Raw genomic sequence first — 25,517 nt, forward strand, 5'->3', positions numbered from 1 at the left:
CCAGTCACTATTCACCACTGATCAGCAGCGTTCTCTGCTCTTTACTTGACGCCATCAATCTTCTTTTCTTCTCCTTTTTTGCAATTTCTCACCTGTCACCATTTAAGTCTACCAACATTTATCTCTACTTTTCGCTACTTATTAGTGCTGGGAACAGTGACCCCTAACGGAGAAAACACAAAGTGAGGCTTTCACATCTTTTTTGGATTTTTCCACCTCATCATAAATCGCATCTCAAAAGCAAAATTATACTTTGGTGCGAACTGTGTGAACTCTCCCAAATTGTCCCTTAGGAACTAAAGTTAGGTAATTTTGCTTTTTAATTTGAATTTTTTAGGCGAAATTCTTGTTTGGTTGCTGAGAAATTTTTCTTTTCTTTTTTCTTTTAATTACTAGTTGTTTGGTTACAGAATTGAATATGAGCAAAATTTTTGCTTTGATTTTTGTGCTTAAAAATGCATACTCGTACCCTCAAAACTAAAATTAATAATTTAATCAAAGAAACTGAACTGAATTCCAATTATAGAGACAAGTTATATGATTTGCTATTATGTTACTAAATTATTTTGGGTCATGAATCGGTGGGAGGCTGTTTCCCTCACTGTGGTTATGCTTCAATTATAGAGGCACTTTACTTTGAATGTCCTTTGATTATGCCACCAATTTCTATAGACCAAGGATTATGTTAATGAAGAAATGAGGTCAATTTGAGCAGCATTGAGAGGACCCTTATATCATACGATGATTTAAGACTAATTTGAGAATCTACTGTGGCTACAAATGGTCCAGGGTCGTCCACTCACATAGGTGGATTTATATCATTTTAAGAACGGTTGGATAGAATGGTGAGCGTTTCATAAATAGACATCAGATATTTACATTTACATTGTAACAACCCATATAAAAAAAAAAAAAAAAATTGCTGATGGGATTTTTGGCGTGTGGCAGTGGGTTTCCCACTGTCACAGCCAACTTTTCTTTTTTTTAAAAAAAAAAAAAAAAAAAATTCAAAATCAAAAACGGGAGGAGGAAGCCCCCCCCCCATTTTCTCTTCTCTTCCTTTCCTTCCCTCTCTTCTTCTTCTTCCTTTCTCCGGTGACCGGCCGGCGACGTCCCAAGCAGCTCCCCACCGGCCGGCGACCCTCCGGCAACCACCAGGACCACCAGAAACGGCGGCAAGAGAGGGAGAGGAGAGAGAAAACGCGCGCACAGTGGGCAGCGGCTTTCCGGCGCGATTCCGGCTTCGTCCGACGTCCGATCGAGGCGATTCCGGTGGCGTTGGAAAGCTTGTTCCGAGAGCTTTCTTTTGACACCAATTTTGAAGCAAATGGAGGTCGGATGAGTGAGATATGGAGGAGAGAAGTTTCGGGTTTTTCAAGCTTTTTCGTCAGATCTACGACGATCCGACCGTTGGATCGACGATCCGAGACCACATATGTACTGAGGAAGAGGAGAGGAACATGGTGGTATGATCAGATTCGGCAAATGTCGCCGGCGGCCGGCCACCGTGCGCGGTGGTGCCGGCGGTGGCCCGGTGAGCTATGGAGATGGTTCAACTTCCAGAGGCTTCCTCATAAATTTTTGGAATTTTTGAGACACAGATAAACTTCGGGTAAGACAATTTTTATTATTTCTCTGTCTGTGGAGTATAAATACAGTGTTTCTTAAACAGGAAAAATTGGAGAAAAATTCTAAGAAAAATATATGATGAAAGTAAAATTATTTGGAGATATTCTATGGTGTTAGTTGAATTTTTGGGTGATCGTAGAATATTTTTGAGAAATATGGATGGATTTTAGTTATATTTTTAGCATGTGGGCATATAAGATTAATTGAAATTAAGATAATTAAATTTTATATAATTGGTTGAAGCTTGAGGATGGAGGTTTAAATATGTGAATATTTAATTGGGTTGAATTAGGAATATGTTAGTTGTTGGAAACTTATGGAATCGAGTAAAATTCTTGAATAAAATATTCATGGGTGATTAGAAAATTACAATTCATTTTGCAATAGCCTTATAATATTATTAAGGACCGCGGGGCAAAATTTTAGAATTTTTAGAGATTGTTTGAGTGGATTTTTGAAAAATGTCAATTATATGGACTAAAACGTAATTTTTAAAATTTTGAGTATAGTCTGATTTGGAGGGCCCAGGAGGGGCCATGTGATATTAATGAGATGTGATTGTGGAAATTGAGAATTTAGAAGTGTTATTTGAGCCTCTTTGCAGGGTGGGTAGGTCCTAGGTACAGTGAAACTCACGAATTTCCTGCATGAATTAGGTCATCTATTGCCTCTTTAGAGTTTTATTTTGAGTTAGTACTAATAAATTTATAATTTAATTATTAGGTGATCGAGATCAACTATTTTCCTGCATCCAGCAGCCACAATAGTCGACGGTGTACTGTGAGTAGAATATTAATTTTAATTGTAATTTCGATATTATTATATGTTCAAGCATGCCCATGCATCACTTATATGCATATATTTATGTAGTTAAACTCTAGGCACGATTTATGTTGCATTCATAATTGTTGATGTGCCATGGATGTTGTTGTGGTAATTTGGAGCAGCGCGGCGCGTGCGTTGGCGTGCGTGTGATGTGGTGTGGACTATGGATAGGACGGGGTAGTCACGCTTGAGTAATTCATTGACCCGATCCTTCGAGGGGTAGTCACGCTTGAGTAATTCGGGACCCTCGATTTGGTTATTAAGTGGAAGTCCGAGCTTGAGTAATTCGGCACCAAAGTTGGATTTAAGAGAGTCAGATAGGGATCGGCTCCCATATGTTATGATTGATACTACAGGTGTGTGAGTGCTCCAAATTACCTTTTGATGTTATGATGTGAAAATGTTGTGTATGTTGCATTTCACTCTACAAGTTGCATTAGTTTGAGATAGTTATAGAGATTATAGTTAAGATTGATATTTTACTCTCGAGTCGAACGCCACTCTGCTCAAAAATTTTTACAGCCACAGGAGGATATTTTGTTCAGGTTAACTCGCTTTTTACCTCGCAGGTTGTTTATCAATATTGTGTAATTTCAATTACTCCTAGAATTTTCGCATGTGTTAGCAGTAATTATTTGAAATTGGTCTGTAATATTATATTCATGTTGGACCTGTAAACTTAATATTTTAAGTCTGTTTGATGGATTGGATGAGGGAGCTGAGCTCCCATTTATTATTATGTTGATGAGTATGTGGAGGGTGAGCTGAGCTCCCCAATGGATTGTTTATTGTGTTTACAGGTCGGGTGAGTCGAAACTCCCGTTGGAAAGTCCATTTTATGGCCTGACTGTCCGCTTGTTTTCTTGATATTGGGCCCAAATGGGCCTTAGAGTTGGGTTAATGAATAGTTAAGGCTTACTACGGGCCTCGGGGCTTTAGGTCGCCTGTGTCCTAGTGCCGGTCCTACCATAGGTTGGGTCGTGACAAATGTGGTATCAGAGCTTAGGCTCTAGATTCATGGGAAATAATATAATTGGGAGTGTAAAAGGAGTCTTGTTAGGATGTTACATGCGGAGTATAGGATTCTGTTTTGTCTTTTCTGTAATTCTTTGTTTCTAGATTCTGCGTTATACCTCGGGATATATAAAAGTGCCTCAATTAGTGTCTTGGTTTTCGTGGAGTACACAGAAATGTGAAATAGAGTTAGTAGACATGTGAGGTCTATCATGAGGATACGTACTCCAAGAAATGCTATGTTTCTGTCTGTATGGCTTTAAATAGTGTGCCCATTTCGTGCAAGGCACGAGTACATAAAAGTAAGTCCTGAAAGTACAGTTGCCCTAGATAAGGATGAGGATACCACCGGCAATCATCATGAGATGACCCAAATGTAATAAGTTTTTGATAATAGAAGATTCAAGAGAGATAAGAAATTGGGAGACCTAGTCTGTCAGGACGTATCGTAGTAACTATACAATGTTCTCGATATCTGTTCTGTAAGCTGCAGATTACAGTACCGACATGGGATTATTGTGTAGAGTCGCACTTCCTGTAGTGCTTATGATGAGGATGTTTGCGTGCACTGCTTTGGTACAAGAATACCGCAAGCAGTTCTATATCTCATGAGGAGTTGGAAACTCTTGATTAGGGGTCTAGAGTTAGAATATTGAAAGGTCACAGTTGGGTGATAACTAGAGTCAGTGACTCAGTTACCCCAGCATGAGCTAGAGTTACAGTAAAAGTTGCCATCAGACCAGAGGTTTCGGACTAGTTGCAAAGTAAAGGTGACACCTATAGAGTGAGACCGTCTAGTCTTCGGTATGGAATTTTGGATAGTTTTTGCAGAACGATAGACGTTTTGCTTAGAACTTAGTGAGAATAGTATACCTTGTGTGTATTAGTAAGGAATAAAGTACAACCCTACTACCTAGGGAAGTTTGGAACTATGAATTGATGATTTACAAGCTATGATATGATAAGAGAGTCATTAATTTGACGTGGTTTTGGCAAGGTAGTAAATGTAGTACCTTTGTTGCAACAAGTTAGGGTATAGTCCTATCTTTTCAGAAGGGATCGAAAGTTATTACTAATAATGGTGACCAACAAAAATAGTGTCCCAGATGGGACTGTAAAGTGTGGTAGAGAGTAGTTGGCTCGGGTATCCTGCAGAGGGTACAAGTTCCATTATAGGAACTATATATAATCAGATCATGATGGATGTAAATCCTTTGAATTGGATGATGGGTTTGGGTGCCCGGAATCTTAAGTTTTGGCTAATTGAGTAAACATGGAAAATAATAATAATAATAATAATAATAACAAATAAATAAAATTACTGCAGAATCAGTTCTCGAGGTAGTAAGGGTATTATGTAAGCTAAAGGATAAGAATAGAAATCATACGATAAAGGTATGACTGCAATTTCCTGAGTTCCTTTCTAACTTCATATTGTTCAAAATAATAGTATAATCTAATTATAACAGTATTAAGAGTAATAAATTAGCAAAGATAAATCATAGAAGGCCAATGGATAAAGGAAGTGCAGAATGAAAGTTTGAAAAAATTGATTGCCGATGCAATATAATCTAAGTGCTAGTGGAAGTACTAGCTAGAGTGGTCAAAGGACCAAATCTGAGTAACACAGATATGTGATAACGTGGTAGAAACTCTGGAAGATATAGTTAGCAGGTACAGTTGTCATGTTAGGAAGAAGAATGGAACCAGGGATAGAATAGTCAAGTTCTATTTTGGGTAAGACAAAGGAAATAAATGAAAGGACAATTCGAAGGGCGCATAATAAAAGGAACAAAGTTAAGATATAGGGTAGGCTAAGTGTTATTTTTGGCAAGGTGAATGACAAGGATGGAGAACCCAAAATGGGACCATATTAGCAAGAATAGTGATGGAGGTATGGGATAACATAATAATGAGTAAATACTAGAAGGTGTGCGATGGTATTGCGGACTACCTAATTAGGTAGAGAAAACGAAGTTAGTAAGTAGTAAGTTGAATAAAGGTCAATCTAAGGGATCAAATAGGTATGATGAGTGGAAAGAATTATAGATAATGACACATAAGTTTTAGGTTAGACTTTTGAGATAGTGAGAAGGTAGTTAGAGGTTCGTTATGAATGTCAGGCAAACATTTTTAGTGTGATCAACAGAATCACTTTGCAGTGAAGCAATAACGACAGAACAACAGTAGGGGTAGAATGAAAAGTGACAAGTATGGATGGTAATAAATCACTAGAAAGTTCAAGGATCAAATTAATGACCATATATAAGGGTGGAATTAGTGTTGGAAGAATCTATTAGTGAGAGAAATTTTTCAGAATTCAACAAAAGTTAAGGGCACAATATAAACGATGATAGATATGAATCAGAGGTCGAGTATAAGTAAAGTTAATAAATTATAAAATATTATGTCAGGAAGGACAATGGTACGCAGAAAGGGTTCATGCAGATGATACCTTATAGGTAGAGCACAATTGTGCTAAGAGATGATGAAATTTGAAGAGAAAGACCAAGAAACATAGGTTAAACATTATTATATAGACAATTGAGCGTAGTTGAATATAAGAGGGTTATATAAGGAACGGAGACTGAGTCAAGGAGACCGAGTTATTTGAGAGTTTGGCAGGCACTAATTCATATACAATTTCCTGATATGAGAATGACAGTAAGTGCATACCTAGTGTTAAGTATGAAAGGATGATCAGAATAATGACAAGAGTTAAATTGAGTTAGCTACTAAGGCTTGCAACTGTTTTAAACTATGAGCTAGAGGAAATACTATTTATGGATGAGTTTCAATAGATGAAATTGTTTCTAATGGGAAAAGTTGAGGCTGAAGTTTGGAAAGTTATAGGCAGTATATGTGATTATATTAAGGAGAATGAACACATGAAGTATTTTGTTTAGAATTAAGGCATGGCACACATTTCCCACAGCCGTGTTAGTTCAGATGGAACTTATAGTTTCAAGGGCTCCTATCCATCCAGGATGAGCAATTTCCTACTGAGGCTGGTAGAGAATGATAATGTTCTGATAGTTAAGTTGGAAAAAGGGGATACCAAAAGAATTTTCTATGGTTATAATGATGAGGATAAGGAAGAATAGGTATGCTAGGAACACACTAAGAGATGTTTAAAACAAGTTATTATGAGATGATAGATTAAAGGAGTAGTAGAGCCTCGATCTGAGTGCCAATGTGTCAGAAGTAGGCCACATACTAAGAAGCTATAGGAAGAAGTCTAAATATTTCCATTCTAGAGAAGGAGTGAGAATTGATAAAGTCGCATGGATTGAGTTGTCGGGGAATATAAATACTTTTGCTACCTAGAAGGAGAGACCCAGTCCACTTTCCAATATTGATAAATGATACACTTGGCCCTTGGAGGGGACTCTACCTGACTAGTTACATAAGATGGACAAAGGTTGGTCTAAGTACCTTAGTAATGACACAAGAGAGATTAAAAATTTAAAGTATAATGGGAGTGAGAAGATTTATAGGTATTAACCACTGAAGTCATAAGAAGAGTGAAGATCTCGAACAAGATGCCTAGATTAGGTGCTACAGGAAAGCTACTCATAGGATATCATGGAATAAGGAACATAAGTTATGTCATTGGGGAAAACAGAGATTATTAAAACAAAGGAATGATGACTGAAGTCACCAAGAGACATGTTGGGGCGTAATAAAAGTGAGGTAAGCACCAAAGTTGATTAAAGTTATGAGACATCAAGCCAAGAACGGTGAGGTATAGCGAATACTTAAAATGTCAGAAAATGGTCAATGAATAGTTACAAGAGTTTGAAGAATAAATGTTTTACCAATCCCTGCATAGCTGGAGGAGTAATGATTTCACTTGTTCCGATAATCTTCTTTTCCATATCTCTTGTTTCTTCGAAATTTCTTGGACGAATTTTTCTTATGGGGGGAAGAATTTAACAACCCATATAAAAAAAAAAAAAAAAAATTGCTGATGGGATTTTTGGCGTGTGGCGATGGGTTTCCCATCACGATAACTTTTCTTTTAAAAAAAAAAAAAATAATAAAAAAACAAAAACGGGAGGAGGACGCCCCCCCCCCCCCCCAATTTTCTCTTCTCTTCCTTTCCTTCCCTCTCTTCTTCTTCTTCCTTTCTCCGGTGACCGGCCGGCGACGTCCCAAGCAGCTCCCCACCGGCGGCGACCCTCCGGCAACCACGAGCAGCGGCAAGAGAGGAGGAGAGAGAAAACAGCGCGCCGATGGGCGGCTTCCGTCCGACGTCCGATCGAGGAGATTCGATGGCGTTGGAAAGCTTGTTCCGAGCTTTCTTTTGACACCAATTTTGAAGCAAATGGAGGTCGGATGAGTGAGATATGGAGGAGAGAAGTTTCGGGTTTTTCAAGCTTTTTCGTCGGATCTCGACGATCCGACCGTTGGATCGACGATCCGAGACCACATATGTACCGAGGAAGAGGAGAGGAACATGGTGGTATGATCAGATTCGGCAAATGTCGCCGGCGACCGTGGCCACCGTCTTGTGGTGGTGCGTGATGGCGATGAGCTATGGAGATGGTTCAACTTCCAGAGGCTTCCTCATAAATTTTGGAATTTTGAGACACGAGATAAACTTCGGGTAAGACAATTTTTATTATTTCTGCATGCATGGAGTATAAATACAGTGTTTCTTAAACAGGAAAATTTGGAGAAAAATTCTAAGAAAAATATATGATGAAAGTAAAATTATTTGGAGATATTCTATGGTGTTAGTTGAATTTTTGGGTGATCGTAGAATATTTTTGAGAAATATGGATGGATTTTAGTTATATTTTTAGCATGTGGGCATATAAGATTAATTGAAATTAAGATAATTAAATTTTATATAATTGGTTGAAGCTTGAGGATGGAGGTTTAAATATGTGAATATTTAATTGGGTTGAATTAGGAATATGTTAGCTGTTGGAAACTTATGGAATCGAGTAAAATTCTTGAATAAAATATTCATGGGTGATTAGAAAATTACAATTCATTTTGCAATAGCCTTATAATATTATTAAGGACCGTGGGGCAAAATTTTAGAATTTTTAGAGCTTGTTTGAGTGGATTTTTGAAAAATGTCAATTATATGGACTAAAACGTAATTTTTAAAATTTTGAGTATAGTCTGATTTGGAGGGCCCAGGAGGGGCCATGTGATATTAATGAGATGTGATTGTGGAAATTGAGAATTTAGAAGTGTTATTTGAGCCTCTTTGCAGGTTGGGTAGGTCCTAGGTACAGGGGAAACTCTGCCGAATTTCCGGCATGAATTAGGCTGTCTATTGCCTCTTTAGAGTTTTATTTTGAGTTAGTACTAATAAATTTATAATTTAATTATTAGGTGATCGAGATCAACTATTTTCCTGCATCCAGCAGCCACAATAGTCGACGGTGTACTGTGAGTAGAATATTAATTTTAATTGTAATTTCGATATTATTATATGTTCAAGCATGCCCATGCATCACTTATATGCATATATTTATGTAGTTAAACTCTAGGCACGATTTATGTTGCATTCATAATTGTTGATGTGCCATGGATGTTGTTGTGGTAATTTGGAGCAGTGTGCGTGCGTTGGCGTGCGTGTGATGTGGTGTGGACTATGGATAGGACGGGGTAGTCACGGCTTGAGTAATTCGCTGGGACCCATTCCTTCGAGGGGTAGTCACGGCTTGAGTAATTGGGACCATCGATATGTAAATTAAGTGGAAGTCATAGCTTGAGTAATACGCAGGCACCAGGTTGGATTTAAGAGAGCTGTATAGGGGATCAGCTCCCATATGTTATGATTGATACTACAGGGTGTGTGAGTGCTCCAAATTACCTTTTTGATGTTATGATGTGAAAATGTTGTGTATGTTGCATTTCACTCTACAGGTTGCATTAGTTTCAGATAGTTATAGAGATTATAGTTAAGATTGATATTTTACTCTCTGAGTCGAACGCTCACTCCTGTTCAAAAATTTTTACAGGCCACAGGAGGATATTTTGTTCTGGGTTAACCTGCCTTTTTACCTCGCAGGTTGTTTATCAATATTGTGTAATTTCAATTACTCCTAGAATTTCCGCATGTGTTAGCAGTAATTATTTGAAATTGGTCTGTAATATTATATTCATGTTGGACCTGTAAACTTAATATTTTAAGTCTGTTTGATGGATTGGATGAGGGAGCTGAGCTCCCATTTATTATTATGTTGATGAGTATGTGGAGGGTGAGCTGAGCTCCCCAATGGATTGTTTATTGTGTTTACAGGTTGGGTGAGTCGAAAACTCCCCGTTGGAAAGTCCATTTTATGGCCGGACTCTGTCCGTTTGTTTTCTTGATATTGGGCCCAAATGGGCCTTAGAGTTGGGTTAATGAATAGTTAAGGCTTACTACGGGCCTCGGGGGCTTTAGGCTGGCCCAGGTCCTAGTGCCGGTCCGGCCCATAGGTTGGGTCGTGACATACATTTAAATCTAAACGTTATTTGCCTATATATATATATTTAGTTCATTAATTATTATATACTCAACTCAACTAAACCTTTATCCCAAAAATTTAGGGTCGGCTATATGGATTTACTTTCTCCACTCTGAACGATTTTGGGTTAAATCCTCAGACATGTGTAATGCTTCTAGGTCATGTTATACTACTCTCCTCCAAGTCAATTTAGGTCTACCGCTTTTTTTCTTTCTATCCTCTAACCTAATGTGCTCTACTTATCTAACTGGAGCCTCCGTATGTCTACGCTTCACATGACCAAACCACCTCAATCTCCCTTCTCTTAACTTATCTTCAATTGGCACCACTCCTACCTTTTCTCTAATACTCTCATTACGGACTTTATCTAGTCTAGTATGGCCACTCATCCACCTTAACATTCTCATCTCTACAACTCTTATCTTAGATGCATACGACTCTTTCAGTGCCCAACACTCACTACCATATAACATAGCCGGTCGTATGGCTGTACGGTAAAATTTTCCTTTCAATTTATTGGGAATCTTATGATCACATAAAATTCTCGTGGCACGTTTCCACTTCAACCATCCGGCTTTAATCCTATGACTAACATCCTCCTCACATCCCCCATCTACTTGAAGGACTGAGCCTAGATATTTAAAGTGATTACTTTGGGGCAGTATTACTCCATTCAAACTAACTCTTTCCCTATCACCAGTTTGGCCTTCACTGAACTTGCAGTGCATGTATTCTGTCTTCGTTCTACTTAACTTAAAACCCCTTGACTCTAGAATACTTCTCCAAAGTTCTAGCTTTCTATTGACTCCTTTTCGTGTCTCATCTATCAGAACAATATCATCCACAAACATCATGCACCAAGGAATACTCTCTTGTATATGTTTCGTCAGTTCATCTAAAACTAATGTAAAAAGGTAAGGGCTTATGGCTGATCCTTGGTGTAATCCAATTGAGATCGGAAAATCTCTTGTGTGCCCTCCCACTGTGCGCACAATAGTAGTTGCTCCTTCATACATATCTTTCAATACTTGTATGTACCTAATAGATACCCTATTTTGTTCTAACACATTCCATAAGACCTCTCTTGGAACACTATCATAAGCCTTCTCCAAATCAATAAAAACCATGTGTAGATCTTTCTTTACATCTCTATATTTCTCCATCAAGCTTCTAATGAGAAAGATTGCTTTCATAGTTGAACGACCGGGCATGAAACCAAATTGATTGAGAGAGATAGAAGTATCATGACGTAGTCGATGCTCCATAACTCTCTCCCACAACTTCATAGTATGGCTCATGAGTTTAATTCCCCTATAGTTTGAGTAACTCTGTATGTCTCCCTTATTTTTAAAAATAGGTATTAAAATACTCTTCTTCAATTCATTAGGCATTTTCTTTGAGTTTAGAATCTTATTAAATAATTTAGTTAACCATGTCACTCCCATATCTCCCAAATACTTCCACACTTCAATTGGTATTTCATCGGGTTCACAGACTTTACCTACTTTCATTCTCTTAAGTGCTTCCTTTACTTCTAAAAATCTAATCCTTCTACTATAATTCACATTCTTTTCTATTGTTCTATAATCTATATTCACGCTATTACCATTTTGACTATTATTAAAGAGATCATTAAAATAATTTCTCCATCTTTCTTTAATGTCCTCATCTTTCACCAACACTTTTCCTTCTTTATCCTTAATGCACCTAACTTGATTGAGATCTTGACATTTTCTTTCTCTCCTCCTTGCTAATCTATAAATATCTTTCTCCCCTTCTTTAGTTCCAAGTTTCTCATATAACTTTTCAAAGGCTTGTGCTCTTACTTGACTAATTACCTTTTTTGCCTCTTTCTTTACTATCTTGTACTGTTCATATGCCTCATTATTATCACATTTAGGTAATTTCTTATACCATTCCCTTTTTCTCTTCACTGCCTTTTGTACTTCCTCATTCCACCACCATCTCTCTTTTGAGGGTGGTCCATGTCCTTTAGACTCTCCAAGTACTTTTCTAGCTACTTCTCTAATCTTTGATGCCATCTGTATCCACATATCATTGGCCTCCATATCCATCCTCCATATCCAGCTTCCATACTTCGGACTTGAGAAGCTCATTTTTGAACTTCACTTGCTTTACTCCTTTGAACTCCCACCACTTTGTTCGAGCTACACTATTTCTTCTGAACTTACTTGAATTGTTCCTAAACTTGACATCCAAGACCACAAACCGATGTTGACTTGTTAAAGCCTCTCTTGGAATGACCTTGCAATCCTTGCATAGAGCTCTATTTGTAACACCCCCGTTTGCAAAGCCTGGTAGATTTCACTGTTCCGGTGACCGGTGTCGGTCTGGACAATTAAGGAGATTAGAGCCACATTTAAGACAACTTGAGAAGTCATAAACACAAATAATTAGTAATGTTTAATTAGTTAACTATAAATAAGAAAAACAGAACATAAGAGGTTAAACGAGCCGAGAGTCACAGCGATGGGTGACCTGCTCGGGAACGACTGCGAAGTCGTTTTAAATTCAAATTTCGAACCGTAAAAAGTGACGCTGCGGTCCTTAGGACCCTTATGAACATAGTGGAAAAGAGAAAATCACGAAAAAGAACTGTTAAGCCAGTCAAATAATTAGGTCAGGGAGCCGAAAGAAATATGGAATTAATTGCAAACCGGGATGAACCGGCGAGGGGCAATTTGGTCAATTGACCCCGAGAGCTGACTCCTGACCTAACTGTCCAATAAAATTGGAGAAATAAAAATTTCGGAATCAAGAATTAAATTAAAGAACTAATAGAAAAAAAAAAGAAGTTAGAAAAGTCAAAGGTGATGTCATAAAAGAATTAATTAAATGAATTATTAAATTTGGATTTAGTGGTCTTCCATAAGCAAAATAAAAAGAAAAGAAATTGGTTTTTTTTCTTCATTCCCGTCAACCCTCATTTCCTCTCTCATTTCTCTCATTTTCTTAACCTCCACCATTGAAGCTCACTAAAAAGCTTCTTAAACCCAAGATTTGAGCCATAAAATTTATAAGTTTCTTAATTAAAGCTTGTAGTTGAGTCTTGTTAAGAAGATTGGGAAAAGAAAAATTTAAAAAAAGCTTGAAGAAACAAGAAGTTGGAAAGCTCCATTTGAGGTTAGTATGCTAACTTACTATTTTTCCCTTCAAATGCATGTTTAGGTAATTAAGTGAGCTAAGAACTTGATTTAAATGAAACAAATATGGGGAAAGAATTAAATTGAAATTTTGGGGCAGCTTGAGAGGAGTATGGTTTGCATGAATATGATGCAATTGAATGAGTTTAGAAACCTTACTTAGTTAAATGATTAACATTAAAATCATTAGAAGTAGTTAAATGCAAGAGTTAGTGAGATTAGGGTTTCAATGCTAGGGTTTATGAACTAAAATTTGGAGAAATGCATAAATGGCATGTTTAACCTATTGTGACATGAAATAATGGTCAATTATGACCAAATAAGTTGTGTGGGAATGTTAGGAAATTAAACCAAATTCGTAGGTTAATGGTCATGCTGCTGGCAGCATGACCAAACCCACTTTGAATGACCAAACCCACTTTGAAGGACCAAAACTCAAATTTTACAAGTTCAATTGATATGCCACCAATTGGAGATGAAAATAGACATAAAAGAGCACAATTTTCATTAAGGAACCATGACCAAAAACTGACCAAAACTTGGTGAAACAATTGACCAAAGTGAATTGATAGCAGGCTGCCACTGCACTAAACTGACCAAATAAACAGTAACTGTTCATTTGGTCATAACTCGAGTTAGACAGGTCAAATTGACCTGAAATTTTACCAGAAATTAGATGAGACATAGATCTAAAACTTTCATGAAGAACACCACCCCAAATTATGCCATTAACCCATTCAAATTATTGATCAAAGTTAAATTACCAAACCTGCAACTCTGCAGATTTTCAATTGAGCAGTAATGTTTGGATGGCTATAACTCTCTCTAGGAAACTCGGATTTAGGCGATTCTTAAACCGATGAAAACCTAAGACATAGTAGAACATTTCATATGAAGAAAGTTAGACCAAATTATGAACTTAACTTGATCAAATTATTGACCAAAGTTGGATCAAAATCTGCCAAAACCCAAAAGTGCAGTATGAACAGTGCACGTGAACAGTAAAATTATTTTGGCCATAACTTGAGCTACAAAACTCCAATTGAGGTGATCCAAAAATGAGAATACACTTAAGACAATAAGGAACATTTTCTATGAAGGAAGTTTTGTCAAATTCCAACAGTAGACCGACCAATGAAACAGTGCAACTTCGGAGAACCAAAACCAAAAATTGGCAATTTTGCCAAAATGACCAAAGCTTTAAACAAATGACCAAAACCAACAAGTTTGGTGACCAAAATGTGGTATGTGGGTGAAGTTGGAGTTCCCATACCTATTAAGCCTTAGAAAGTCAATAATTTGACTTGAATAGTGCAGTGAATAGTAACCCGAAACACAAAATTTCGAGAACGTAGAATTTAACACGTTAGAGCTAGGTAAATGTGAAGTTAAGTTTATTTTGGATTTATTTTAAGTTTTAGTACTGAAACATTGGAAAATTTCGTGTTTCAGTGGAAAAGAATCTGGGACGAACCGAGGAGTCGAGTCAAGGCCAACAGGCGACTCGTTTGAGGTTTGTGCACAACATATACTTTTATGATCATCTTTTGCATATCGTTTTGAATAATATGAAATATTGGATTATGGCATTCTTATGATTTTTGATCTAAATTGTTGAAAGTTATTATGTATATTTGAAAAGGCAATGTTTAGCAAATTGTTAAGATAAGTTTTGAAACCACAGTGTCATGACCACATATTTGAACACCTCACTAGCACGACTAGTGGGGGTAATTAGTTTCGAATTTTGATTCCTTCTCTGGAGAAGTGTTGAGGTGTGCCAGTAGAAGAGGATGTGAATGGATATCCATATATTTGAGCTAGCTAGCCTTGTGATATGATTTCTCTTTAGCCTTTGGCTATTGAGATTCATGTGATTTCTCTTTAGCCTCTGGCTATTGAGATTCTATTTGTTTCGAATGGCGTGATCTAACTGTGGGTTTTATGAAATGTGTTTTGTTACTTTGAAATGAACTTGGTTTACATGTAAAATCTTACAATGCATGATTGTATTTAATTTTCATGTTTAGCCAAATTTTTGAATGAATGTGCTTTAAGTTTTGCATAAAGATTATTTTAGTATATTGTGTACCACTGAGTCCTAGTACTCAGCGATAGCTTCTATTGCTGTCGCAGATACAGAGACTAGAGGAGCAGCAGACTGAGCTGCTGAGGATTGAGGATCGTTCTGCTTTGAAGCTATCGGGTATAGTTTATACCCTGATCGTAAATATTATTTTGATGTATGTAATGTACAGAAATGTATGGACATGTGAAGATTGGTTTTGAGCAGCTTGTACAAAATCTATATAAAATTTGTAATAAATTTTAGTTTGGATTTTCTTAATGTAAATTTTTGTATGATGAATACATAAATTGTTTATCTTAAAAAAAAAAATGAATGTATGAAATTGATTGACTATACATTGAGGACTATTAAATTTTGAACTTGAGAAATTTATTGAAATGATTGTGAAATTGATTGAGTTTGATTGTGAAACCGAAGTAGTGATTGAGAAAAACTTTTAGAAGTGCTTTTTACAGGCATTTGAAGAATGGTTTTCTCAAAATACAGAGGAAACTCTGTCAAAATTTTTATAGAATTTGCAGAAAACTAAAATGGACCAAAAATATTAACTAGTTTTAATTTTAACTAAATGTTTTAAATGCCTATTAGACAATGCTCACCACTTAACAAAAGTAAGAAAATTGATTTAAAATCCTTTGTAGGGTACTTAATGAGTTATCGGTAGGTGAAGTTCGGTAATTCATTAGGTATTCTACGGGATCATGTTATACCTGACAGAGGGGTAAGGTGTGACATGTTTTAGTGGTATCAGAGCAAAGTTTTGAAGTATGTTTTAAACTATGAACTTGTGTCTTTTCTTTGTTAAGTACAACTGCTCAATGTCCATTTTTGTTACATACAGTGCATTACATCATGAATATGAACTAACGGAGGAAAATCTCCATGTGTTATTTGTTCAGGAGATACCCTACTTCAGATTGAAATGGAAGAAGGGGATCACTCAGTTGAGCAGTTTGTTGAAGCTGAGGCACAAGGGGAAGCCCCAGCTTTACCGAATGTCAGTGGATCCGTAGCACCAGCCCCGCAAATGCCGCAATTTCCTGCACAGTTCGCACAGCAGATGGTGGCAATGTTTCAACAAATGGCTGGGGGGTATGCCTGTTCAAGCTTCACTCCAACCATCTGTGGCACAACCACTGCCTCCAGCCAGACAATATGATAAACTACTGAAGTATGGGGCTGCAGAATTTAAGGGTACAGTGGACCCTTTAGAGGCAGAGCAATGGCTTGAAAGAATGGATAGAGTGTTTAAGAAACTGCACTGCCAAGATGAGCTGAAGTTTGAGTATTCCGTGTCTCTACTGCAAGGGGATGTGTATGATTGGTGGAAGACCATCCCCCACAGCTTGGTTGAACCACCAGTGCTGACCTGGGAGGACTTCATCAGAGAGTTTAGACAGAAATACATCCCAGATGCATATGTTGACCAGAAATTGCAAGAATTTTTGAGTCTGAAACAAGGAAACTGATCGGTGGCAGAGTATGAGAGGGAGTTCTCCCGCCTGAGTCACTATGCGGGGAGTCTCCTTACTACCAGCAAGGCAAGATGCAAGAGATTTGAGACGGGTTTGAAGCCCAACATAAGGATGCAAGTTGTGGGATTCCGACACAGCAACTTCTCAGAGCTCATGTCTCAAGCACTTGAGTTGGAAAGAATAGAATCAGAAACAACCCCAGTGAAAGAAAAATCAGAGAAAGCTGAGAAATCAGACAAAGACAAGGGGGAAAAGTCTGTAGAGCCGAGTTCTGGTGGGACTTCTGGGAAAAAGAAGAAGTTTAGTGGACCCAGCAGGGGTCGAGGTGGAAGATTTGGTAGGGGCCGATTCTCCGGACAGAGACCCCCTAGGTCTGGTCAGCAGTCGAGCAGGGGTTCACATTCTGCTCGCCCCTGTGAGACTTGTGGCAAGATTCATGGGGAGTGCTCTGGGCCACCGGAGCCTACTTTAATCATGAGGCAAGGGCCATATAGCTAAAGACTGTACTAGTGCTCTGAGATATAGTCCAGCTCCTACTACTGCCGAGGGATCTATTCAGAGTCCTGCTTTCAGAGGTTCACGGTCAGTTGGCAGAGGAAGAGGCAGAGGTACCGAGCAGCACACAGCTGGTCGGTCAAAGACAAAGAAGTGCTTCGACCAGAATCTACACTATGAGACAGCGAGAAGAGGCTGAGACTTCTGATGTGGTAGCTGGTACATTCTCTATCTCTGATCAAGAAGTATTTGTATTGTTTGATCCGGGTTCAACCCATTCATATGTTAGTGCTAGCATAGTTAGTTCACTTGCTGTTCCATGTGTGCAAATGGATTTTGAAGTGCTAGTAACTAGTCCGTTAGGACAAGAAGTCCGGGTCAACAGAATTTATAGAGACTGTCCTTTGGTGATCCAAGGACATGTTTTCCCGTCAGACTTGATTGAAATGCCCTTCAGAGAGTATGATATCATCTTGGGCATGGATTGGTTAGCCAGGCATCATGCCATGATTGACTGTAGACTGAAGACAGTCACTTTTGGTCTCCCTTTGTACGGTGATGTGGTAATACACGGGGAGAGGCATTTACTGCCATCAAACATCATTTCGGCTGCACTAGCCAGAAGAATGATCAGAAAGGGGTGTGAAGCATACTTAGCACATGTTATAGACACCCAAGTGGGGAGTCCAGCACTAAGGGACATCCCTACTGTATGTGATTTTCCGGATGTGTTTCCTGATGAATTACCAGGATTACCTCCAGAAAGAGAGGTGCAGTTTGAGATTGATGTTATGCCTGGTGTGGACCCAATTTCCATAACGCCATATAGAATGGCACCTGCAGAATTGAAAGAGTTAAAAATACAATTACAAGAGTTGCTTGACAAGGGCTTTATCCGCCCTAGTGTGTCACCTTGGGGAGCGCCAGTGTTGTTTGTAAAGAAGAAAGATGGCACTCTCCGGTTATGCATTGACTATCGGCAGTTGAATAAGGTGACAATAAAGAACAGATATCCATTGCCCCGTATTGATGACTTGTTTGATCAGTTGAGGGGTGCGGTATTCTCCAAAATTGACACGAGATCAAGTTATTATCACCAAAGTACAAGAGCGAGTATTTCTAAAGCGCCTTGTAACCCGCTATGGCCATTATGAGTTCTTAGTCATGCCATTCGGGTTAACTAATGCTCCGGCTGCTTTTATGGATCTGATGAACACTATCTTCAGACCATACCTCGACCAGTTTGTTGTGGTATTCATTGATGATATATTGGTCTATTCGAGGAATGCAGAAGAGCATGATAGACATCTGCGGATTGTACTACAGACTTTGAGGGAGAAACAGCTATATGCCAAATTGTCGAAGTGTGAATTTTGGCTGAAGGAGATATCCTTTTTGGGGCATGTAGTATCAGAAGAGGGCATTAAGGTAGATCCAAGTAAGATTGAAGTCGCCTTAATCGAGGCCACCCGGAAATGTCACGAGATTTCGCTTTCTGGTTTAGCCGATACTACCGTAGATTTGTGAAGGGATTCTCCATGTTGGCATCTCCATTGACTAAGCTGCTTAGAAAAGATGTAAAATTTCAGTGGACGAACAAATGCCAGCAGAGTTTTGATGAATTGAAGAGATGTTTGACTGAAGCCCCAGTCCTGACTTTACCTACTCCGGGTAAAGACTATACAGTATATAGTGATGCTTCTCACAATGGGTTAGGTTGTGTGTTGATGCAAGACCGAAATGTCATTGCCTATGCATCACGCCAGCTAAAACCGCATGAGAGGAATTATCCGACACATGATTTGGAGCTTGCAGCTATTGTGTTTGCTCTTAAGATCTGGAGGCACTATTTGTATGGGGAAAAGTGTTACATCTACACAGATCATAAGAGTTTAAAGTATTTGGGCACCCGAAAAGAGCTGAATTTGAGACAGAGGAGATGGTTAGAGTTGATAAAAGACTATGATTGTCTGATAGACTATCAGCCAGGGAAAGCTAATGTTGTGGCTGATGCCTTAAGTCGCAAGACTATGGCAAGTCTACGAGTTACTCCTTTGTCTTTGGTACATGAGTTGAGATCATTACATGCCAGTTTAGAGATTAATGATGAGGAGCAGACAGCAGTTGCATGGCATGTACAGCCAGTGTTAATTGATCAGATCAAAATGGTTGCTCAGAATGATGAAAGGTATCAGAAGCTGTTAGAAGAAGTCCGGCAGGGCAAGAAACCAGAATTCTCAATCAGAGATGATGGTCTACTGCTACATCAAGGTAGAATATGTGTTCCTAATGATGTGGATTTGAGGCAAATCATTTTGAAGGAAGCACATGAGTCTCCTTTTGCCATGCACCCTGGTGGCACAAAAATGTATAGAGGGCTAAAAGAGCATTACTGGTGGATGGGTATGAAAAGAGATGTGGCAGAGTTTGTATCCAAATGCCTAACTTGTCAGCAAGTGAAGGCAGAGCATCAAGTACCTACTGGGTTGTTACATCCACTACCAGTACCTGAGTGGAAATGGGAGAGAATAATGATGGATTTTGTTATGCGACTTCCGAGAACACAGAAGAGTCATGATGCAGTTTGGGTCATTGTTGACAGACTGACCAAGTCTGCTCATTTTCTGCCAGTTCGGATGGACTACAGTTTAGAAAGATTGGCTAAGTTGTACATTGATGAGATTGTGAGACTGCATGGAGTGCCAGTATCCATCGTGTCAAACAGAGATCCTAGGTTCACTTCTAGATTCTGGGGTAGTCTTCAGAGAGCCCTAGGAACTAGATTGAACTTTAGTACTGCATTCCACCCACAGACAGATGGCCAATCTGAGAGGGTAATTCAGATCTTGGAGGACATGCTACGGGCTTGTGTGATTGAGTTTGAGGGTAGTTGGGATACACACTTGCCTTTGATTGAGTTTGCTTACAATAACAGCTACCAATCAAGCATTGGGATGCCTCCATATGAAGCTTTGTATGGCAGAAAGTGTAGAACCCCGTTGTGTTGGGATGACGTGGGTGAAAGAAAGATGATTTAACCCGAAATTGTTCAGTAAATTGAAGAGAAGATCAGGGTGATCAGAGGTCGACTTAAGACTGCATCAGACCGTCAGAAGTCCTACATTGATCTGAAAAGAAGGGATATCAAGTATGCAGTGGGTGAGAAAGTATTCCTCAAGGTTTCTCCTTGGAAGAGAATTATGAGATTCGACAGAAAGGGGAAACTGAGTCCTCGTTTCATTGGGCCATATGAGGTTCTGGAAAGAGTGGGTCCTTTGGCATATCGGTTGGCACTACCTCCAGAGTTGGAAAAGATACATAATGTCTTCCATGTGTCTATGTTGAGGAGGTATCGATCAGACCCATCTCATGTACTACCAGTAGATGAAATTGAAGTGAATCCAGACCTCACATATGAGGAAGAACCCATAGTGATTCTGGCTTATAAGGTGAAGCAGCTACGGAACAAGCAAATACCGTTGGTAAAAGTGCTGTGGAGCCATCATTCGGGCCAGGAGGCTACTTGGGAACGAGAAGAGGACATGAGGAGACAGCACCCATAGCTATTCAGAGATTAGTACCAGGTAAAATTTCGAGACGAAATTTATTTTAAGGGGGGAAGAATTGTAACACCCCCGTTTGCATAGCCTGGTAGATTTCACTGTTCCGGTGATCGGTGTCGGTCCGGACAATTAAGGAGATTAGAGCCACATTTAAGACAACTTGAGAAGCCATAAACACAAATAATTAGTAATGTTTAATTAGTTAACTATAAATAAGAAAAACAAAACATAAGAGGTTAAACGAGCCGAGAGTCAAATGATGGGTGACTGCTCGAACGCATCGCGAAGTCGTTTTAAATTCAAATTTCGAACCGTAAAAAGTGACGCTGCGGTCCTTAGGACCCTTATGAACATAGTCGAAAAGAGAAAATCACGAAAAGAATCATAAGCTACCAAATAATTAGGTCAGGGAGCCGAAAGAAATATGGAATTAATTGCAAACCGGGATGAACCGGCGAGGGGTAATTTGGTCAATTGACCCCGAGAACTGACTCCTGACCTAACTGTCCAATAAAATTGGAGAAATAAAAAATTCAGAATCAAGAATTAAATTAAAGAACTAATAGAAAAAAAAAGAAGTTAGAAAAGTCAAAGGTGATGTCATAAAAGAATTAATTAAATGAATTATTAAATTTGGATTTAGTGGTCTTCCATAAGCAAAATAAAAAGAAAAGAAATTGGTTTTTTTTCTTCATTCCCGTCAACCCTCATTTCCTCTCTCATTTCTCTCATTTTCTTAACCTCCACCATTGAAGCTCACTAAAAAGCTTCTTAAACCCAAGATTTGAGCCATAAAATTTATAAGTTTCTTAATTAAAGCTTGTAGTTGAGTCTTGTTAAGAAGATTGGGAAAAGAAAAATTTAAAAAAAGCTTGAAGAAACAAGAAGTTGGAAAGCTCCATTTGAGGTTAGTATGCTAACTTACTATTTTTCCCTTCAAATGCATGTTTAGGTAATTAAGTGAGCTAAGAACTTGATTTAAATGAAACAAATATGGGGAAAGAATTAAATTGAAATTTTGGGGCAGCTTGAGAGGAGTATGGTTTGCATGAATATGATGCAATTGAATGAGTTTAGAAACCTTACTTAGTTAAATGATTAACATTAAAATCATTAGAAGTAGTTAAATGCAAGAGTTAGTGAGATTAGGGTTTCAATGCTAGGGTTTATGAACTAAAATTTGGAGAAATGCATAAATGGCATGTTTAACCTATTGTGACATGAAATAATGGTCAATTATGACCAAATAAGTTGTGTGGGAATGTTAGGAAATTAAACCAAATTCGTAGGTTAATGGTCATGCTGCTGGCAGCATGACCAAACCCACTTTGAATGACCAAACCCACTTTGAAGGACCAAAACTCAAATTTTACAAGTTCAATTGATATGCCACCAATTGGAGATGAAAATAGACATAAAAGAGCACAATTTTCATTAAGGAACTATGACCAAAAACTGACCAAAACTTGGTGAAACAATTGACCAAAGTGAATTGATAGCAGGCTGCCACTGCACTAAACTGACCAAATAAACAGTAACTGTTCATTTGGTCATAACTCGAGTTAGACAGGTCAAATTGACCTGAAATTTTACTAGAAATTAGATGAGACATAGATCTAAAACTTTCATGAAGAACACCACCCCAAATTATGCCATTAACCCATTCAAATTATTGATCAAAGTTAAATTACCAAACCTGCAACTCTGCAGATTTTCAATTGAGCAGTAATGTTTGGATGGCTATAACTCTCTCTAGGAAACTCGGATTTAGGCGATTCTTAAACCGATGAAAACCTAAGACATAGTAGAACATTTCATATGAAGAAAGTTAGACCAAATTATGAACTTAACTTGATCAAATTATTGACCAAAGTTGGATCAAAATCTACCAAAACCCAAAAGTGCAGTATGAACAGTGCACGTGAACAGTAAAATTATTTTGGCCATAACTTGAGCTACAAAACTCCAATTGAGGTGATCCCAAAATGAGAATACACTTAAGACAATAAGGAACATTTTCTATGAAGGAAGTTTTGTCAAATTCCAACAGTAGACCGACCAATGAAACAGTGCAACTTCGGAGAACCAAAACCAAAAATTGGCAATTTTGCCAAAATGACCAAAGCTTTAAACAAATGACCAAAACCAACAAGTTTGGTGACCAAAATGTGGTATGTGGGTGAAGTTGGAGTTCCCATACCTATTAAGCCTTAGAAAGTCAATAATTTGACTTGAATAGTGCAGTGAATAGTAACCCGAAACACAAAATTTCGAGAACGTCGAATTTAACACGTTAGAGCTAGGTAAATGTGAAGTTAAGTTTATTTTGGATTTATTTTAAGTTTTAGTACTGAAACATTGGAAAATTTCGTGTTTCAGTGGAAAAGAATACCGGGACAGAACCCGAGGAGTCGAGTCAAGGCCAACAGGCGACTCGTTTGAGGTATGTGCACAACATATACTTTTATAATCATCTTTTGCATATCGTTTTGAATAATATGAAATATTGGATTATGGCATTCTTATGATGTTTGATCTAAATTGTTGAAAGTTATTATGTATATTTGAAAAGGCAATGTTTAGCAAATTGTTAAGATAAGTTTTGAAACCACAGTGTCATGACCACATATTTGAACACCTCACTAGCACGACTAGTGGGGGTAATTAGTTTCGAATTTTGATTCCTTCTCTGGAGAAGTGTTGAGGTGTGCCAGTAGAAGAGGATGTGAATGGATATCCATATATTTGAGCTAGCTAGCCTTGTGATATGATTTCTCTTTAGCCTTTGGCTATCGAGATTCATGTAATTTCTCTTTAGCCTCTGGCTATTAAGATTCTATTTGTTTCGAATGGCGTGATCTAACTGTGGGTTTTATGAAATGTGTTTTGTTACTTTGAAATGAACTTGGTTTACATGTAAAATCTTACAATGCATGATTGTATTTAATTTTCATGTTTAGCCAAATTTTTGAATGAATGTGCTTTAAGTTTTGCATAAAGATTATTTTAGTATATTGTGCACCACTGAGTCCTAGTACTCAGCGATAGCTTCTATTGCTATCGCAGATACAGAGACTAGAGGAGCAGCAGACTGAGCTGCTGAGGATTGAGGATCGTTCTGCTTTGAAGCTATCGGGTATAGTTTATACCCTGATCGTAAATATTATTTGATGTATGTAATGCACAGAAATGTATGGACATGTGAAGATGGGTTTTGAGCAGCTTGTACAAAATCTATATAAAATTTGTAATAAATTTTAGTTTGGATTTTCTTAATGTAAATTTTTGTATGATGAATACATAAATTGTTTATCTTAAAAAAAAAAAATGAATGTATGAAATTGATTGACTATACATTGAGGACTATTAAATTTTGAACTTGAGAAATTTATTGAAATGATTGTGAAATTGATTGAGTTTGATTGTGAAACCGAAGTAGTGATTGAGAAAAACTTTTAGAAGTGTTTTTTACAGGTATTTGAAGAATGGTTTTCTCAAAATACAGAGGAAACTCTGTCAAAATTTTTATAGAATTTGCAGAAAACTAAAATGGACCAAAAATATTAACTAGTTTTAATTTTAACTAAATGTTTTAAATGCTTATTAGACAATGCTCACCACTTAACAAAAGTAAGAAAATTGATTTAAAATCCTTTGTAGGGTACTTAATGAGTTATCGGTAGGTGAAGTTCGGTAATTCATTAGGTATTCTACGGGATCATGTTATACCTTACAGAGGGGTAAGGTGTGACACTATTTATCTTCCTAGTTAAGAGGAAGTCGATTTGGCTTCTATGTTGCCCACTTTTGAAAGTCACTAAATGTGACTCTCTTTTTATAAAGTAGGTATTTGCTAGTATCAGGTCGTATGCCATAGCAAAATTCAGGATTCTTTTTCCTTCCTCATTTCGACTGCCAAAACCAAAGCCTCCATGAACATTCTCATAACCTTGTCTATCACTTCCTACATGCCCATTCAAATCTCCACCAATGAAAACATTCTCTTCATTCGGTATGCTTTGCATTAAATCATCCATATCTTCCCAAAACCTTTGTTTACTCTCACTGTCTAGTTCTATTTGTGGGGCATAAGCACTAACTATATTTATTGTTTCTCCTTCTAGTACTAGCTTTACTGGTATAATTCTATCTCCTACTCTTTTCACAGCTATTACTGCGTCTTTCAATGTCCTGTCTATGATTATGCCCACTCCGTTCTTGTTTCTCTCTTTTCCGGTAAATCACAGTTTGTACCCTGAATTACCCACTTCCTTACTTTTCTCTCCTACCCTTTTAGTCTCCTGAATGCAAGCAATATTCACCCTTCTCCTTTTCAAGGTATCCACAAGCTCCATTAATTTTCTTGTAAGTGATCCAACATTCCAAGTACCAACCCTGATCCTCCTCCTATCCTGCTCCTTTCTAATTGGTCTCCTTTTATGATATCTTCTATTGTTTTCTATGTCTATCTTGTGTTCTGTTCCACTATTTATTCTACTATCTGTCCTATGGATTAACTTCTTTACCCACACCTGTCCATGATGTGGGAACCCTTGCTCACTTAACACCACACCCGGGCACCGGCATGGCGCGTCGCTTTCGGTGAACGCCCTACACCTTATATATTTCTCACTACACCCGGGCTCCGATGTAGCGCGTCGTTAGTAGAGGACGCCCCAACGTTTATATCATTTGAATCCATATCATAGGGTGTGACGAAATTTTTACGCTGGTTGTCACCTACCGTAACCCTCCTCCTTTATTCGGGCTTGGGATCGGCTAAGCGCAAA

At 38.0% G+C, this 25,517-nt stretch overlaps 1 long non-coding RNA gene across 2 annotated transcripts; it reads left to right on the top strand.

Moving 5' to 3' along the window:
* Positions 1-1,015: 1,015 nt before the first annotated feature.
* Positions 1,016-9,672, top strand: LOC131172492 (uncharacterized). 2 transcript variants are annotated; one of them, XR_009143000.1, is made up of 4 exons: positions 1,016-1,612; positions 2,353-2,409; positions 8,821-8,877; positions 9,453-9,672. It is a non-coding gene; the product is annotated as an uncharacterized LOC131172492 (long non-coding RNA). The 2 variants fall into 2 exon arrangements; XR_009143001.1 differs by lacking the exon at positions 8,821-8,877.
* Positions 9,673-25,517: the final 15,845 nt, after the last annotated feature.

The sequence above is a fragment of the Hevea brasiliensis genome, chromosome 14, assembly GCF_030052815.1.
Source record: "Hevea brasiliensis isolate MT/VB/25A 57/8 chromosome 14, ASM3005281v1, whole genome shotgun sequence".
In the NCBI taxonomy this organism is placed as follows: domain Eukaryota; kingdom Viridiplantae; phylum Streptophyta; class Magnoliopsida; order Malpighiales; family Euphorbiaceae; genus Hevea; species Hevea brasiliensis.